Genomic DNA, 20,209 nt, shown 5'->3' with positions numbered 1-20,209 from the left:
TTGTCTGCCATTGTAGTGTTGGGCAGCTGGATGTGAACAGCGCGTAGCGTTGCGCAGTTGGAGGTGAACCGCCAGCAGTGGTGGATGTGGGGAGAGAAATGGCGGAGATTTGAAATTTGTAAGACTGGATGGCATGAACTGCTATATATATTATGATTATGAAGGTAAATACATTGTTTGTTCACTATCAATATCTTTCATTTGCTAACTATGCCTATCAGTAGTTAGTGCCTTCAGTAGTTTGAATCTTTTATTTAGCTGGCAGTAGTGGCGCTCGCTGTATTGCAGTAGTTCGAGTAACCAAGATTTTTGTGAGGTAAGCGATTTGTGAAACGCATAGGTTAATGTTAGTCAGGGCCATTCTTTTGTAGGGATTTCTGAAAGTCAGATTGCGTTGCGCTAAAAATATTGTGTGTCAGTTTAAGCACAGTCTTGTATAACTGTACAAAGGGGACGTTTCAAGCCCACTAAAACATTCTCCAGCCGCTAACTGTTGCAGATATTCCCCTTCACACTTTTGACAGTGAACACGCCAACGCCCTTCTGTACGATGGAGCATGAAACGTGATACATCTCAAAGGCCACCTGTGGTCACTCAGTGGACGTCAAGTTGCGATACTGGCATGCTAATTCCAGCCTTTGTAGCCCATGAAAAGGCAGCATGAGTGCATCAACCAGGTGTCTGGTGCGGAGGTCCATACGAAGCAACAATCATTAAACGGTTGTTGGGACGTATCTTTTGGCAGCCTCTTCTTTCGTCTCAGTGGTCAGTTGCTCAACAGTTGCACGTCTACTCGCCAGTACACATACCCGTAGCCGTCATCTATGGCCCGTGGTGTACAACAGTTGCGTCGGCGCCGGTTTTGGGAAGCACCATTTTGCAATACGCGAAATACCTCAAACACAGTGGCAAGCTAAGAGTTTACATAGTTAGTTGTCTCAGAAATGCATCCACTCATGGCCCGAAATCAATTGATCATGTCATTTTGGACCTCAGATATCGCTCCGTTTCAGGGTAACGACAACGATTGCACTTGAAATCTGGTTTCGCAGGACAGAATGGGTCAGGTTGTGGAAAGGGGCCAATGTCAATTACTGTTAGCTATGCCAGAACACAGACACAACTTTATTCCTCAAACCAGTGCATGGTTTTCTCCTTGAACAACAAAGGTCAATTTACGGCTGAGGGCCCAAGTAACTTCTCCAGAATAAGTTATAACGATTGCTTTTAAAACACCAGGATTTAGAGTAACGGCTGAAGGCCTTACTTAAGCAAAATTACAATATCTTCTCGGCTAAAGACCGAAATAATATTTCAGATCAGCTAAGGAAATTCTTTAAAAGCCAAGCATTTCCGAATTCCGAGTAAAGGCCATATCAAGGAAAATTCAGCTTAACTCTTCGGCTGAAAGCCCAATAAAAAAATTTTCTTTACATAATAAAGGAGAGGCTTTAAAGATAAGCTTTTACACAGTACAACAGAAAAACGTCTTAAGAAAACTTGAAGTACCTTATTGGCTGAAGGTCCAAGCAATTACTCAAGAATAATTAAATACAACCTTAAGATAAACATTTACAGAACAAGAATTGAAGATCATTAAAGAGAAACCTTACAGACAAGGATTTACATGTTAAAGCCACAGATTCTGAAACAAACGATGCTGAAGACCTAAATACAGAACAACAAGAATTTTAAATGAAACACGGCTGAACGTCTAATCTTAAAATTGGCTGTTGATATACTTTCCGGGATGTGAGGTCGTGGTCCAAGAACTTTTCTGCTCCTTACGTTTCGTGCCGGTCGGCAAGACTCAGCGGAACAGCGCCTCTGAGGAAGTCCAGCGCAGTTCTGGACGAAACGTAAGGAGCAGAAAAGTTCTTGGACCACGACCTCACATCCCGGAAAGTATATCAACAGCCATGTCACCCGGTCGTGAAAGCCTTCATTCCATAATCTTAAAATTGTTATGAACTTCGGCTGAGGGCCATACACTGAACATAAGTCAGACAGTACTAACACATGGCTGAAGGCCTGGCACATTACCAGGAACCAAATAAAATGAAAATCACAAACAACAAACAGTGCTGCTCAGAAGTGTTCCAAGGGTCTGCCTGGGGAGGAAATTCCGACCACAGTTCAGGTGAGACTGACAACGAAGGGTGACACTAAACAATCGGGTTGCAGCATGTCCTATGGATGGCTGACGAATCAACCAACCGCCAAATTAATTCCCTTCCACCCGACCAACAACACGACAACCAGAGGTATTAGTGAAGATGAGGATCGCTGAAGAATTATGCCTTAATAAATGACATAAAAACAGTCAAGGCACAGTAAACACTCGAAGAGAAAAAGAGAACGACTCCAAGCTGTCAAACTACACGCCGTGCTGCACAGCATCAAACGGCGAGGTAAACACACTGCTGCAAAACTACCCTAACGACCAGGGAACGCAAACGGAACGTTAACGACCACAAGGTAGAAGATGCCGCTGGTGCACTTCACTAATAAATTACAATAATTTCAAACGCTGAACACCATACAAGGAGACGGTTGCAAAATTTTGCCGATTCCTACACACCATCATGTTGCTCCTTGCGGGGACAGCCCAGGATGCAACAACCAGCAATCAACAAAGAGATGTCACAATGGTTGAGCTTTCATGACCGGTTCACCGATTACTCAACTCCAGTATGTAGGTGAGGTGGGCGACGAAGTTAGCAGTTCTCGCAGCTAGTGCCACACAACTCCGACGGCACGTGCAAGCTGCCAGCGGCCCCATGATGATGATGATGATGATGTTTGGTTTGTGGGGCGCTCAACTGCGTGGTTATCAGCGCCCGTACAATTACCCAATCTTTGCTCAGTCCAATTTCGCCACTTTCCTGGATGATGATGAAATGATGAGGACAACACAAACACCCAGTCATCTCGAGGCAGGTGAAAATCCCTGACCCCGCCGGGAATCGAACCCGGGACCCCGTGCTCGGGAAGCGAGAACGCTACCGCGAGACCACGAGCGGCGGACCCCCCAGCGGCCCCAAATTGCTCACACGCCGCAGGGACTTCCTCGCTGCTCCGCCGCAACCGACCAGCTGCCTGCCGCACACCATGACGTGGAAATATAACTGCCACGCCAAAGAAGTAACAGCAGTACTAGTATCAACAAACACTGCTACTGCGACTGACGGAGGCAAGTCAGCAACTCGTTGAGACAGTAACTGATGGAGGAATAAGACGCCACTCGATGGTGACAAAATGCCCAAAAGCAAGAACGGCATTATCGCGAGCCGACCACGGCTCAGCACTGTTCTCCGCGTTCCCCCGACACGCTTTATACACCCTCTGCTGCTTGTGCTGCCATCTGCGATCTGTGAGTGTTTATTGCACGTTGACGTCAAACATACGCCTTGGACCCATTAACATGACTGGATCGTGTAGAAGACAGAGTTATTTTAATTGCTCATACACTGCGGACCCATTAACATGACTGGATCGTGTGGAAGATAATTTTAACTGCTAATACTACGATGTTTCAGGTTGGCTCTTGTGGGACTTCTTGTGCTTTTTATAATTTTAGTGGTGGACTGGGGCTCCAGTACCAGTTTCTAGCCCGCAGCTCGTGGTCGTGCGGTAGCGTTCTCGCTTCCCGCGCCCGAGTTCCCGGGTTCGATTCCCGGCGGGGTCAGGGATTTTCTTTGCCTCGTGATGACTGGGTGTTGTCTGATGTCCTTAGGTTAGTTAGGTTTAAGTAGTTATAAGTTCTAGGGTACTGATGACCATAGCTGTTAAGTCCCATAGTGCTCAGAGCCAACCAGTTTCCATTTGACAGCGCTATTCTTATTGGAATCAAACGAGCACCTGTCTATGGAGGTTTTGCTCCTAAGTATTGTCTTTACTGTGATTATTGCCTTACTGTACTTAATTTTTAGATCGTACACAAAGTTAATGATGATGTTTTTGCACTCAGTGCTGTCCACTGATTACTGCACTAGTTTGTATCCTATGTTATCAAACTGCAGACTGTGCTAGATTTTAAGTAAACATTTTCTTAAGTTTTCTGTTATCTATCGAATTTTGAGTAATAATATTAGTGAATGTAATTGCTGGTTCCACCGACTGGTTATTTTAGGCTGTGTAAAGGTGCACAGTGCCAAATTTCAAACTAGTATTCTTTTTTGGTTGTTGTGATCGTCTTCGGATCTATTGAGTTCATAAAATTAATGTGTCACTTGCTGCTCAGATTAAATCAAATTCTGCCGTAATCAAAAGACCATTCATTGCTGTAAAGTTAACTCAGTCTGTCGATACCCTTCCTTTATTTCTTCCTTCGGCCTACGTGCATGCGGCAGAAGTAGAAAAAACTATCAAATAATATTTTGCTGCTCAATCGATGTGGAGAAATTACAGAAAAATCCGCTCTAGCTGGCGAAGACGTGTGCTTCATCTGATGATATCGCTTCAGTCTGGTAATACGAGCGACGGCCGGTGCTGCTCGCAGGATTGTGTGCAAAGGGCGAGGGGCAGTTCGAGTACAGGCGGCCTGCCGTAATGAAAGCTGCACCCCACTCGGATCTGTAACGGCCTCTCCAGTGTCTCTGTAATTACTTTATACGCTATTGAATACCACGTTTCTATTACCTGTCATTTGCAGTGTACCTTTCAGACTGCCCGCTGGGCATTTGCTGCCACAGCGAGAGCAAAAAATATCCGGCGACCACAGCAAATGAAAGAGGAGGGTGGAAAAATAGGAAACGCAGACGAACAATGGACAGTCCTCGTGACGAGAGAGCAGTGGGACCGTGTGACAGCGTCACCCTCCACCTCCCTCCCTCCCACTCACTCACGAACCACGTGTTATAACCACGAGATGGCGCTCCCGTTGTTTCCGCAAAGTCTAAACTATCGGATAAGGAAAAATAAAAAGGACGCTCTCTTATTACAAGCAATTCTTCCTGTTATTACGTTTGTTATTTATACCTGCGGTAATGTATTATTCCGACCACATCTAAGAACTTACGAACCCTCCGCACCAAGGTGTATAGCTTATAGTGTCTAATCTTCATCTTCGCAAGGGAAAAAGGATAGTTGTTCGGCTGAGAAAGTTCCCTTTGATTAGTGAATGGATTACACGAGTAAGGGATAAAATCGAAGACTTAGTGAAGTATTTTTTTTTTTTAAAAAGCGCATAAATTTCTTCACATAATACGATTTTTCTTCGGATACGCTATAGATACCATTTACTTGTTTTATAAACGGATGTTGCTACTATCTATTTTTATTGATGTTTCAGTCACGTTTTGCCTTTTGCATTACTCATTTTTAATTGATTTACTCTGGAATAATAGAGTTTTGTTTTATATACGGTAATTGTAGATTATAAAACAGTCTATACCATAATTATTACATAAAATTTTTTACATTTATTCGCTTCCCCTGTCATCTGGCCATTTTTCTAACGAGAACTGTGAGTGATTTCTGGTAACTACTGATCTTTTCTGCTCTCTCTCTCTCTCTCTCTCTCTCTCTCTCTCTCTCTCTCTCTCTGTCTCCCTTCCTCTGTGTGTGTGTGTGTGTGTGTGTGTGTGTGTGTGTGTCAGAATGAGGGAAAGAGAATATGTGTGTGTGTGTGTGTGTGTGTGTGTGTGTGTGTGTGTGTGTGTGTTTTCGCTTGAGTGTGAGAGCATGCATGTGAGGTGTTTGTTCAAAAACGCTACGAAGACGTTAATATTACGTTAAGCTGCTGGATAGGTGGGATTACGGTTAGCCACGGAGGAGGTTGCAAAACTTTGAATGTAGATCTGATATTTGTCAGGGAATGGGCAAAGAAATGAGACGCAGTTTTCGATCAGACGAACGAAGAATAGTAAGTAATAATTTACTAAAGTAAAAATTATGGTGTGGGCTCTGTTCTTATCTGTAAGTGTCACTTATGAAAGCAAAACTGTATAATTTCAGATGAAATCCTTTGAAGATACCTTATAAGACGGATGGAATGCCTTCGGTGCATAAAAATATCTAGATTTCAGGAAGAGAAAAGGTGTTTCAGTATACAAAACGAACTTGCAGCGGAAAATTATCACGCCAAATGAACTTCTCTTAAGACACTACGTAGACTCTTTCTGCCAATTTTCTTATGATAGCTACATACGGTCCCCAGTCACTAATCCTGAAATTTATTAAATTGCTGGGTAAAAGACTAAATGTTCTTTCCAAGCAATAAACAGGTACACTCACACTCACTCCCACCTTTATGGTTTCTACATATCTGCCTTGTGGAAATTACAGACCAAAATTCCTTTTGTTTCGAGTCATCTGCATAGTATGTATCGAACGTTCCATTTTTGAGGAGGCTTCAGTTGAAAAATATGACGAATAGGAGGAGTGGCCGGATAAATCGTTCTAAGTTCGCATTACGACAATGACTGTACTGCTTTTCGCGTCCCCCCGACACATCCCCTCCGACATGTCCCCCCGATACTCTTTATACTGTACATCTTCCACTGCTAGTGCTAACATCTGCCGTCTGTGATTGGTTACTGCACGTCGAAAGTAGGTGGTGGTCACAGTAATATATGTGGACTGTGTAGTAGGAAGAATACACGAATTAATTCATAGCTGGTGTGGAAGTATAAAGGAGCAAAATTTTGTACTGCTTCCGGAAGCAACATTGGCTGTAATCTTACTGGACATCGAGACCTACTGAGCATGGATAACAGACACGATTACATCACTCCATGCTGCCTAAACTCTATGCCAGAGTTCATCAACTGTAGTGGATGGCTAGTGATGATTTGTTTGTCTCTCGATAACCGATGACCAGATGTTTCAGTGATTGAGAGATCTGGAGAACTTGCTTTCCAGAACAAAGGTAGAACACCCTCTAAATCGAGGTCGGTCAGGAAAGCAGGGGGCAACATGTTGCACTGCGTTATCTTGTTGAAAGATAGCATCACAGAGTCCTTAAACATAGAGCGCAGCTACCTCTCAAAACATCTCAGAAATTTGGTGGCTGCTGTCCGAATTACCGGATAAACGTGACAGATGTGGTATTGCTGTGTACCCAGGTGTACCCTATATCATCATTACGCGAAGTGCTCGTCCCATATGACGATGACGAATGCAATCTGGAAACGTTCTTCCTTCTCATAACCTCCACAAACAGATATTTCCTTAGTGACGCCGTACGCAGAACCAAGATTTTTCGGAGATGACCATGTGGTGCCACATTTATGTCAAGTGCTGTCATTGGTCACATTACCGAGCACTTCATTCAGTTGCTGCATCAAGGGAAGCCTGACTGACAGTCTGTGCCGATCCAGACGTCGTCGCATTGTCTGAGCGAATACTTGTCTGTCTGCAAAAAAAAAAAAAAAAAAAAAAAAAAAAAAAAAATCATTCTCTGACAATGCAACTTGTCACACAGTTCGCAGTGTAGTTGCATTGTTCGAAGAGCACCAGGATAAGTTATCAATTGTCCCCTGGTCACCAAACTCCCCGAATTTATAACCCATCGAGAATCTGTGGAACCACCCCGATCTGGCTGGTCCCTCCATGGATCCTCAACCGAGACCCCCTACTGCAGCTGCTACGGCACTAGAGACGGCATGCCTCCACATCTATGTCCGTACCTTCAAGAACATAACTGCCTCTTTTCCTGCGCGTTTTGTAGCGGTCCAAGCTGCTAAAGGTGGTTTTCCAGGCTTTTGACAAGTGGCGAAATTGTGACTGGCCTGTGTATAGTGTACACACACAATACGTAAAAATTGGTTTTATTTGAAAGCTCTCCGGCCGTTGTGGCCGAGCGGTTCTAGGCGCTTCAGTAAGGAATCGCGCTGCTGCTACGGTCCCAGGTTCGAATCCTGCATCGAGCTTCGACGTGTGATGCTATTAGTCTAGTCAGGTTTAAGTAGTTCTATGGGAACTAAGGACCTCAGATGTTAATTTCCATAGTGCTCAGAGCCATTTGAACAAGTTTTTTGATACCTTTCCTGGTGTTCCAGTTTTAATACACTACTGGCCATTAAAATTGCTACACCAAGAAGATGACATGCTACAGACGCGAAATTTAACCGACAGGAACAAGATGCTGTGAAATGCAAATGATTAGCTCTTCAGAGCATTCCCAAAAGGTTGGCGCCGGTGGTGACACATACAGTGTACTGAAATGAGGAAAGTTTCCAACCGATTTCTCATACACAAACAGCAGTTGACCGGCGTTGCCTGGTGAAACGTTCTTGTGATGCCTCGTGTCAGGAGGAGAAATGCGTACCATCACGGTTCCGACTTTGATAAAGGTCGGATCGTAGCCTATCGCGATTTCGGTTTATCGTATCACGACATTGCTGCTTGCGTTGCTCGAGATCCATTGACTGTTAGCAGAATATGGAATCGATGGGTTCAGAAGGGTAATACGGAACGCCGTCCTGGATCCCAGCGGCCTCGTATCACTAGCAGTCGAGATGACAGGCATCTTATCCGCATGGCTGTAACGGGTCGTGCAGCCACGTCTCGATCCCTGAGTCAACAGACGGGGACGTTTGCACGACAACAACCATCTGCACGAACAGTTCGACGACGTTCGCAGCAGCATTGACTATCAGCTGCGGCTACCCTTGACGCTGCATCACAGACAGGAGCGCCTGCGATGGTGTACTCAACAACGAACCTGGGTGCACGAATGGCAAAACGTCATTTTTTCGGATGAATCCAGGTTCTGTTTACAGCATCATGATGGCCGCATCCGTGTTTGGCGACATCGCGGTGAACGCACATTGGGATCGTGCATTCGTCATCGCCATACTGGCATATCACCCGGCGCGATAGTATGGGGTGCCATTTGTTACACGTCTCGATCAACTCTTGTTCGCATTGCGCATTGACGGCACTTTGAACAGTGGACGTTACATTTCAGATGTGTTGCGATCCGTGGCTCTACATTCGATGCCTGCGAAACCCTACACTTCAGCAGGATAATGCACGACCGCATATTGCAGGTCGTGTACGGGCCTTTCTGGATACAGAAAATATTCGACTGCTGCCTTGGCCAGCACTTTGTCCAGATCTCCCACCAATTGAAAACGTCTGGTCAATGGTGGCCGAGCAACTGGCTCGTCACAATACGCCAGTCACTACTCTTCATGAACTGTGGTATCGTGTTCAAGCTGCATGGGCAGCTGTACCTGTACACGCCATCCAAGCTCTGTTTGTCCCAGTGCCCAGGCGCATCAAGGCCGTTATTACGGCCAGATGTGGTTGTTCTGGGTACTGATTTCTCAGGATCTATGGACCCAAATTGCGTGAAAATGTAATCACATGTGAGTTCTAGTACAATATATTTGTCCAATGAATACCCGTTCATCATCTGCAATTCTTCTTGGTGTAGCAATTGTAATGGCCAGTAGTGTAAATTACCTCAGTTTTTGTTAATGAACAGCATGGACTATCAGCTGCGGCTACCCTTGACGCTGCATCACAGACAGGAGCACCCACCCCCATCCCGACCGCCATCCACATCCACTCCGCTTATCAGAAAAGAAGAATTGGATAATATTCTTAATTTCGCAGTCCTCTCAACAACTTGGGAAACCTTCGTGTTGGAATGCCGAAACAATTGGTGAAGTACGGAGTACGGAAGGTGTGTGGTAGTTTCACTGCGTATATCGCATTTCTTCATAATTAGAGTTTGTTAATAGGCTGAAGTAGCATTTAAAAAGTAACTCTTCCAAGAGGTCTTTACAAGATAGTCTGTAAATTAGTTTACACAACACACTCGTATCTGTTATTTGCTGACTAACTGCTGCAACGATTTGTAGATACTGCCTCGGAAAGTGTAGGAATACCTGAGCCATTACTTTCCTGTTACACTGCAGGAAAAAAGCGCCAGAATGAGACTTTTGTGCCACTGACCCTGCCGGTCAGCATGTCGCTGAGGGACACACGAGTAGCGGCGGCTCACTGCGGCACGTAGGCGGACGAAATTAGCGCAGTCCTCTGCAGACAGAAGCTGAAAGGAATCACGCTAATTGGTGTCAGAGTAGTTATCAGGATCCTCAGGCGGCAGTAATTATCAGCGGCGGCGAAATGACCACTTGGAACGCCCGGAATAACGGCTCTGCAGCGGCTGCGGGGGACTCTGTGATGGCCGCCGCGCTGCTAATCTAATTATTCAGGCTTTTGCTGCCACGAATACTCGGTAATACTCAGCGCAAAATTTTCCTTGTTTTAAGTAGGTTCACGCGCCTTTCTTTCCTATATTTATCAGTAAAATTTCTTAAAAATTAGCTTATACCAGGACAGAGTTCTTATGCGATTAAATGTCTTCCGTGGTTTACTGATCTGCATCAACAGTACATGCAGACTAATTAAAAAGCCACGGACACATTTAAAAACCGTCTGAGTTATAAACTGGCTAAAACGAATTACGTGTCATGCGAAAATATGTCTTAAAATCTGTGAATCATACCACTACAGTACAAACTGTGAGACCCCGTAGTTTCTGGTCGCTGGGATCACCCCCGAGAAGATAAAAGGTTAGAGCCCGTTTGTAAATGCAGCTTTGTTTCCCGTTATTTCCCCATATCGTTTAGGAAACGACAGTGTAAGACACTACGGTAGAAAGGCGGGAGGGATTCTTGAGGCACCGTGAGATGGAATGTAGGCTGCTGTGGAAAATATCTCTGAAGCAGTTTAATCAGTCACTTACGGTTCATGGAAAAGGTGGCCAATGGGATACATCCCACAATCAGAACATCGTCTGCAAAATGTATATTATTGAGATGCTAATAAAAAAAATCACTACACACATAAGAATGCCCGTCGAAACGAAACGCTCTTAATCTGAAAACACGATGTACTGAGCATCCTACATGTGATAACTATCAACATACCTAGTGATTTAATGAGGACGCAGTTCGGAATGAAAAAATCGCCGTCTTTGACTGCTGTTAACTCGTAGGACAGAACCTGCACAGTGCGTCCGGAAAATGGGTTCAAATATTTGTAGAGGATGCTGTACGCAATAAGGGGAGAAAAAAATCCATTGCAATGCACCCATCCACGCAACGGCTGAATCGCGCATTCGTTTAAACTCCCTTGGCTGTTTCCGGACTGCGTCTCAGGCATTGAACACGCGTTGTCATAGTATATCCTCAGCACTGATGGGGACCGCATGTACGAAAGTCTGTACATGTCTCCAAAGCCAAAAATCAACAGAAGTAAGGTCAGCAGGACTGGCAGGCGAAGATATTGGCAAACCCTTACCAGTCCATCACTAATGAAAGACTTGTGTCAGGTGTTGCCTGAGCCGAAGTTGAAAGTGGACCATTGCCCTATTATGCATGTACCACATTTGCAATCGTTCATGTAATGGCACATTCTCCAGCGACACAAGTAGTTGGTTCTGAAGAAGTTACGATACCTATCACCATGCAATGTGCTGGGTAAAACATAGGAACATCTTCGTGGATGCCTGCCCAAACGTTGCTACTAAATATGTGTTGTTTCGTCTCTGTTTCAGTAAAGTCTGGTTGGTATCGGTTCACACGTGGGTATTATGGTAATTTACGATATAACTTACGATGCCATCTCTCGTTATGTCCACCTCATCCATACACTACATCTTCTCCGTGAACTGCAGATAGTGAGCACACGTTTGCAGAAACCACTGGCAGGAATGCCCTCTGGCGGGCCAATCGAGTGGCAGCAGAGCTTGGACTCGCTACACGTGGTAGGGATAGAGCAACTGTGCTAGCGGGACTGCTCAGACAGGAGACAGCAACACCTTCCGCTGCAGCTGTACCTTAGACACTCGTTCAAGAGTTGTCCGCTACATGTTCTAATATCCGCCGGCCGCGGTAGCCGAGCGGTTCTAGGCGCTACAGTCTGGAACCGTGCGACTGATACGGTCGCGGGTTCGAATCCCGTCTTGGGCACGGCATGGATGTGTGTGACGTCCTTAGGTTAGTTATGTTTAAGTACTTCTAAGTTCTAGGGGACAGCAGATAAGTCCCATAGTGCTCAGAGCCATTTGAACCATTTTTTTCCCTGATATCCATTGCTCTATGTGATCTGTGAGACATGTTCGAGGTCTGCCACAACGGTTCCGTATTCGTGATGCCAACTCCCTGAGACTGGGTGGTATACGTCTTTATAGATCGTGTGAAGTGTCATGGATATTTGGCAGCTTAGATGTTACATGCCCGTAGGCAGCTTTCATTTGCTTGGCAGTAGCAGAAGATGGTATCTGCCATCTCTGGTGTTGATTAGAAGACCTCCGTTGGGAGCTGTACGTCCAGTGACGGACACGGAAACAAATTACAGTAATGTAATGCTGTGTTCAAACAAACAGTGTCCCATATAAACACTAATGGTACATCAGGTTAAAACAGCATACATGACCGATACACTATGTGTAGTGGACTGACAAGACAGCCAGTCCACAGTGACGGGTAAGCGAAGGCACGCGTACACACACGCCGACTGGCGTGAAGTCTGGAACAGGATACGTAATGAATGCTAATAAGAAAAGTACGTAGCTTCTATAATACTTAACTTTACTTCATCCTTGTGGTACATCGCTCTTGATAATACAAATAAGACTCTTTCCAGATAGGGTTAATGGCGCCTTGCTAGGTCGTAGCCATGGACTTAGCTAAAGGCTATTCTAACTGTCTCTCGGCAACTGAGAGAAAGGCTTCGTCAGTGTAGTCGCTAGCAAAGTCGTCGTACAACTGGGGCGAGTGCTAGTACGTCTTTCTAGACCTGCCATGTGGTGGCGCTAGGTCTGCAATTACTGACAGTGGCGACACGCGGGTCCGACATGTACTAATGGACCGCGGCCGATTTAAAGCTACCACCTAGCAAGTGTGGTGTCTGGCGGTGACACCACACTATGTATCGTAGTACCCTGTGGAAAACAGTATGTTTTGTTGTGGCCAGCCAGTGTGGCTGAGCGGTTATAGGCGCTTCAGTCTGGAACCGCAAGACCGCTACGGTCGCATGTTCGAATCCTGTCTCGGGTATGGATGTGTGTGATGTCCTTAGGTTAGTTAGGTTTAAGTAGTTCTAAGTTCTAGAGTACTGATGACCTCAGATGTTAAGTCTCATAGTGCCCAGAGCCATTTTTTTTTTTTGTGTTGGGTTGTGTGCTGCATAAAATTCTATTGCGTACGCTGTTCCCTCATTTGTCTCATACCAAAGAGGGCGGTGTGCATGATAGTCTCCAAAGATATGAAGTTTATGGACAATGTTTGCAGGAACATTTTTTTCTTTTCTTGGTGCGTTGTACATGCGCTGTAAGTATTGAAATCTTTTTCCTAGACAACCTATATATTACGCTTTGTCGTCAGTCTTATGCATATCCTTCTCCATCCTTATGAGCAAGCCATCGTGCTGTCCGTGAAGCTTCTTTCCATCTCCGTAGAAAGACGGTGTAAACTGACCACCAGAGATTCATCTACCATTTCTCTCTTAATGCTGCTGTTTTAATTATTAATTTGAAGTTAGGTGCTACTGATCTCCATGTTTTGTGTTTGGGTACGAGGCTATGACCAAGAATGTGATGGAATTGTTTATAAATAGAAGCAACGGTGGAAGAAATAAGTAGTGCGGTTCCGAGCTGAACACTTGATAACCGAACTGCGTCTTTCCTCCTCCGTCGTTTCTGTTTATTAACGATTCCATTACATATTTGGTCATAACCTCGTACCCCAAAACAAAGCATAGACATCAATAGCATCTCACGTTCCACAGTGGCCGACCTTACTAGGGGACTCTGAAAGTCGCTACGTTACTGTTAGAAACGTCAGAGGGGCCATCATTCTCACTGCATGTTTTGGGACACATGAGCGTTTCTTCCACTGTAGAGGTTGAGACACATTCATAGGGTTATCTTATCGTGTTTTAGTTGAATGTAGAGAGTATGCACGCCACACCGCGATATTTCGCCAAGTGGGCGTATGAGAGCCGGGTCAGTGATGTAACATTCTCTTTAGTTGCCACCGTCAGGATGCTAGGCTTTGGCCGAAGTTTTCGTGGGTTGGTAATTTCCTTTGTTTGGTATTGCACAGTGGTGGTCAGTACAAGGTACTTTAAGAAACTATGGGCATAAATGATTGATTTTACGAACGGTAGCGTGGGGGAGGCACTCTAGACGCTGTCCTCTAGCTGACCAGACCTGCTTTCGAGAGATCGCTGCTGGATTAAGCAATACTGCTCCATAGTTCTGCGTACTGCTGCTGTCAGTTGTAATTAAGTTGGTGCAGTAGACTATGTCGCGGCTGCGAGATTTAATTTATTGTACATACCCTGAGGTCAGTGAATATGTCTACTTTGGCCAGATTATAAATATGAAGGGAGCCATAAGGCCAGGAATCTATCGACGCATCAAGCTTGGCTGGCAAACATTTGGGAAGAATTCAACAGTATTAAGATCAAAAATGCCAGTAAATCTGAAGAAAGCAGTATTTGATCAATGCATTCTTCCTGTGATGACGTATGGCTGCGAGACTTGGACACTGAACTCATTTACAAAAGGGAAACTTAGGACTGCACAGAGAGCCATAGAGAGATCTAATCTGGGCTATACAGGAAAGTATAGGAAAAGGGCAGATGATATCCGGTCTGTGACGAAGGCTAACGACATCTTACAGACAGTAGGTTCCTTGAAATGGCAGTGGGCCGGCCACGTCGCAAGAAGGAAATACAACAGATGGACGAAGCTAGTACTGGAGTGGAGTCCGAGAGAGCAACGGAGGCCTAGAGGAAGACCACCAGACAGATGGGACAAGGACATCAAGGAGATCGCTAGTAACACCTGGCAGAGAACTGTCCAAGAACGTCCCACTTGGAGACGACTGCTGAAAGCCTACCTGAATCCACGACACGAAGAGGCCACATTATTTAATGATTGAGTTGGCTGATGATGATGATGATGATGATGATCCTGATGTGACAGAAGTTATGGGATAGCGACAGCCCATATACGAGGTGCATTCAAGTTCTAAGGCCTCCGATTTTTTTTTCCTAATTAACTACTCACCCGAAATCGATGAAACTGGCGTTACTTCTCGACGTAATCGCCCTACAGACGTACACATTTTTCACAACGCTGACGCCATGATTCCATGGCAGCGGCGAAGGCTTCTTGAGGAGTCTGTTTTGACCACTGGAAAATTGCCGAGGCAATAGCAGCACGGCTGGTGAATGTGCGGCCACGGAGAGTGTCTTTCATTGTTGGAAAAATCCAGAAGTCACTAGGAGTCAGGTCAGGTGAGTAGGGAGCATGAGGAATCACTTCAAAGTTGTTATCACGAAGAAAATGTTGCGTAACGTTAGCTCGATGTGCGGGTGCTTTGTCTTTGTGAAACAGCACACGCGCAGCTCTTCCCGGACGTTTTTGTTGCAGTGCAGGAAGGAATTTGTTCTTCAAAACATTTTCGTAGGATGCACCTGTTACCGTAGTGTCCTTTGGAACGCAATGGGTAAGGATTACGCCCTCGCTGTCCCAGAACATGGACACCATCATTTTTTCAGCACTGGCGGTTACCCGAAATTTTTTTGGTGGCGGTGAATCTGTGTGCTTCCATTGAGTTGACTGGCGCTTTGTTTCTGGATTGAAAAATGGCATCCACGTCTCATCCATTGTCACAACCGACGGAAAGAAAGTCCCATTCAAGCTGTCGTTGCGCGTCAACATTGCTTGGCAACATGCCACACGGGCAGCCATATGGTCCTCCGTCAGCATTCTTGGTACCCACTTGGATGACACTTTTCGCATTTTCAGGTCATCATGCGGGATTGTGTGCACAGAACCCACAGAAATGCCAACTCTGGAGGCGATCTGTTCAATAGTCATTCGGCGATCCCCCAAAACAATTCTCTCCACTTTCTCGATCATGTCGTCAGACCGGCTTGTGCGAGCCCGAGGTTGTTTCGGTTTGTTGTCACATGATGTTCTGCCTTCATTAAACTGTCGCACCCACGAACGCACTTTCGACACATCCATAACTCCATCACCACATGTCTCCTTCAAATGTCGATGAATTTCAATTGGTTTCACACCACGCAAATTCAGAAAACGAATGGTTGAACGCTGTTCAAGTAAGGAAAACGTCGCCATTTTAAGTATTTAAAACAGTTCTCATTCTCGCCGCTGGTGGTAAAATTCCACCTGCCGTAAGGTGCTGCCATCTCTGGGACGTATTGACAATGAACGCGGCCTCATTTTAAAACAATGCGCATGTTTCTATCTCTTTCCAGTCCGGAGAAAAAAAATGGAGGCCTTAGAACTTGAATGCACCTCGTACAAATGACGGTAGCAACGCGTACGCAATGTATAAAAGGCCTGTGCATTTACGGAGCATTCATTTGTACTCAAGTCAGTCATGTGAAGTGTTTTCTGGCGTGATTATGGCCGCACGCCAGAATTAATAGACTTTAAACGCGGAGTGGTAGTTGCAGCTAGAAGATTCGGACATTCTATTTCGGAAATCGGTAGTGAATTCAATATTCCAATATCCACAGCGTCAAGAATGTGCTGAGAATACCAAATTTCATGCATTACGTCTCACCATGGATAACGCAATGGTCGACGACCTTCTCGTAACGATGGAGAACAGCGGCGTTTACGTAGAGTTGTCAGTGCTATCAGACAAGCAGTTCTGCATGAAATAATCGCAGAAGTCAATGTGGGACGCTCGCTGAGCGTATCGGTTAGTACAGTGCTGCGAAATGGGCTGTGACAGCAGACGACCGAAGCGATTGCCTTTGCTAACAGCACGACATCGCCTGGGCTCGTAACGAAACCGGTTGGACCGTATACGACTGGAAAACGGTGGTCTAATCAGAGGAGTTGGTAAGAGCTGATAGTAGAGTTCGAGTGTGGCGCAAACCACACGCAGCCATGGACCCAAGTTCTCAACAAGGCACTGAGCAAGCTAGTGGTGGCTCCATAAAGTTGTGGCTTGTGTTTACATAAAGTTGACTGGGCCCTCTGGAAAAAACTGAACCAATCATTGGCTGGAAACGGTTGTGGTCGGATACTTAAAACGTTGCAGCCATTCATGGACTTCATGTTAACGAGCGAAGATGGAATTTTCACCGGGCCAAAAGGTTTGCGATTGGTTTGAAGAACAATCTTCGAATTAGAGGAACTGGTTTGGGCACCCCGACCGTCCGACATGAATTCCATCGAAGATTTGTGGAACACAATCGAGAGGTCTTCCGTGAACAAAACCCTGCAGCGACAAAACGTCCGTCAATTATGGACGGGTATAGAGGCAGCATGGTTCAATATTTATTGTTGTCACTGGAAACTGAGGCGGATTTTTATTCTATAAATACGTTCCTTAATTGCGGATGTTCACATGATCAGATATTTTATTCCTAATATCGACTCTTTGATCATATTTAACTATCACAGCCGGCCGGTGTGGCCGAGCGATTCTAGGCGCTACAGTCTGGAACCGCGCGACCGCTACGGTCGGACGCTCGAATCCTGCCTGTGTGTGATGTCCTTAGGTTAGTTATGTTTAAGTAGTTCTAACTTCTAGGGGACTGATGACCTCAGAAGTTAAGTCCCATAGTGCTCAGAGCCATTTGAACCATCAATGTCACATGCACTGCTATCTTGTTTCCTCTATTGTCTTATGAACGTAGACTGTCCCTAATACGTCTCCTCGACGTCAACGCTCATGTTTGAAGAACATGGCAGAAAGAGCCGTTCCCATCGGAGTAAAATCCTTTCTGTCATACTCCATCGTTCTGGCGCATTTTCAAAGTCCTTCTCAGCAGCAGGAACCCGACTCTGGAATAACCTCTCGCACTTTACTAGAGCACTGAATAACAACTCCAGCTTCAGAAGACTGGTAATGATATATCTACTAAGCAACAATAATAACTGCCATTGTCCCTGTACGCATTCGTTACCGCTGTACATCCTTCTTTCCAGCCACATCTTCCTCCTTTCCCAGTGTTCGTAGCTCACACACATCCATGCTCGAGGCAGGATTCGAACAATGCGAATGGAGCAGCAGCGCGGTTCCGGAATGAAGCGCCTAGAACCGGACGGTCACAAAGGCCGGCGCGACAGGTAGAAAATGTACCCTTCGCGACAGGTGATAACATTTGTAGAATGTAGCTGAAGATGTGAAGATGCGCTCTTGCACAGTTTTCAAAGACACACAACCACTGATCAAGGTGTAACTGTCGTTTGTTGTTTCAGGGGACTGTTTGCGCAAAATGTTGGCTGGAAACATCACTAAGAGGCAGTAATACCTGATGCCGGTTCTTATTAAGTTATTAATATTATAATTCATCGTTATGAAATGTAAGTGGTTGTGATCTAATATGGTTGTCGTCTAATACTGAAACACTTTAAGGCTTCACTCTAAAATTAACCATGCAGTTATAACCGGTAAAAATTATGGACAATAACTCTCTGTAGGGGTATCGTTTCTGTTTGGTGTATTTCGTGTGGCCTCGCAACACATTTACCGTAGCGAATGAAATCGTCAAAATTAATGTCGGCAGTGACCACCCCGCCACCCCTGATTCTTTACAGAGTCGAGCTCTGATGTATAGAACAGAGTTAAGGGTCTGCGCCTTCAGTGACGTGGTGTGCGATAGCAGAATGACCTCGAATCGTTAAAAAAATCCTTCCCTTCTAGTTCAGTAATTCTTTCACTATTTTTTCCATTGTTTCTCACATACACTCCTGGAAATTGAAATAAGAACACCGTGAATTCATTGTCCCAGGAAGGGGAAACTTTATTGACACATTCCTGAGGTCAGATACACCACATGATCACACTGACAGAACCACAGGCACATAGACACAGGCAACAGAGCATGCACAATGTCGGCACTAGTACAGTGTATATCCACCTTTCGCAGCAATGCAGGCTGCTATTCTCGCATGGAGACGATCGTAGAGATGCTGGATGTAGTCCTGTGGAACGGCTTGCCATGCCATTTCCACCTGGCGCCTCAGTTGGACTAGCGTTCGTGCTGGACGTGCAGACCGCGTGAGACGACGCTTCATCCAGTCCCAAACATGCTCAATGGGGGACAGATCCGGAGATCTTGCTGGCCAGGGTAGTTGACTTACACCTTCTAGAGCACGTTGGGTGGCATGGGATACATGCGGACGTGCATTGTCCTGTTGGAACAGCAAGTTCCCTTGCCGGTCTAGGAATGGTAGAACGATGGGTTCGATGACGGTTTGGATGTACCGTGCACTATTCTGTGTCCCCTCGACGATCACCAGTGGTGTACGGCCAGTGTAGGAGATCGCTCCCCACACCATGATGCCGGGTGTTGGCCCTGTGTGCCTCGGTCGTATGCAGTCCTGATTGTGGCGCTCACCTGCACGGCGCCAAACACGCATACGACCATCATTGGCACGAAGGCAGAAGCGACTCTCATCGCTGAAGACGACACGTCTCCATTCGTCCCTCCATTCACGCCTGTCGCGACACCACTGGAGGCGGGCTGCACGATGTTGGGGCGTGAGCGGAAGACGGCCTAACGGTGTGCGGGACCGTAGCCCAGCTTCATGGAGACGGTTGCGAATGGTCCTCGCCGATACCCCAGGAGCAACAGTGTCCCTAATTTGCTGGGAAGTGGCGGTGCGGTCCCCTACGGCACTGCGTAGGATCCTACGGTCTTGGCGTGCATCCGTGCGTCGCTGCGGTCCGGTCCCAGGTCGACGGGCACGTGCACCTTCCGCCGACCACTGGCGACAACATCGATGTACTGTGGAGACCTCACGCCCCACGTGTTGAGCAATTCGGCGGTACGTCCACCCGGCCTCCCGCATGCCCACTATACGCCCTCGCTCAAATTCCGTCAGCTGCACATACGGTTCACGTCCACGCTGTCGCGGCATGCTACCAGTGTTAAAAACTGCGATGGAGCTCCGTATGCCACGGCAAACTGGCTGACACTGACGGCGGCGGTGCACAAATGCTGCGCAGCTAGCGCCATTCGACGGCCAACACCGCGGTTCCTGGTGTGTCCGCTGTGCCGTGCGTGTGATCATTGCTTGTACAGCCCTCTCGCAGTGCCCGGAGCAAGTATGGTGGGTCTGACACACTGGTGTCAATGTGTTCTTTTTTCCATTTCCAGGAGTGTATTTTCCGCACGAAAAACAAGACATATCATCTAAATTTCTCATAAAGAGTAAATGTAAATTATGTGTTACACATG

Source organism: Schistocerca cancellata, chromosome 5, assembly GCF_023864275.1.
Source record: "Schistocerca cancellata isolate TAMUIC-IGC-003103 chromosome 5, iqSchCanc2.1, whole genome shotgun sequence".
Taxonomy (NCBI): domain Eukaryota; kingdom Metazoa; phylum Arthropoda; class Insecta; order Orthoptera; family Acrididae; genus Schistocerca; species Schistocerca cancellata.
The sequence above is the reverse complement of the archived record's forward strand: the minus strand, read 5'-3'. Positions refer to the sequence as shown.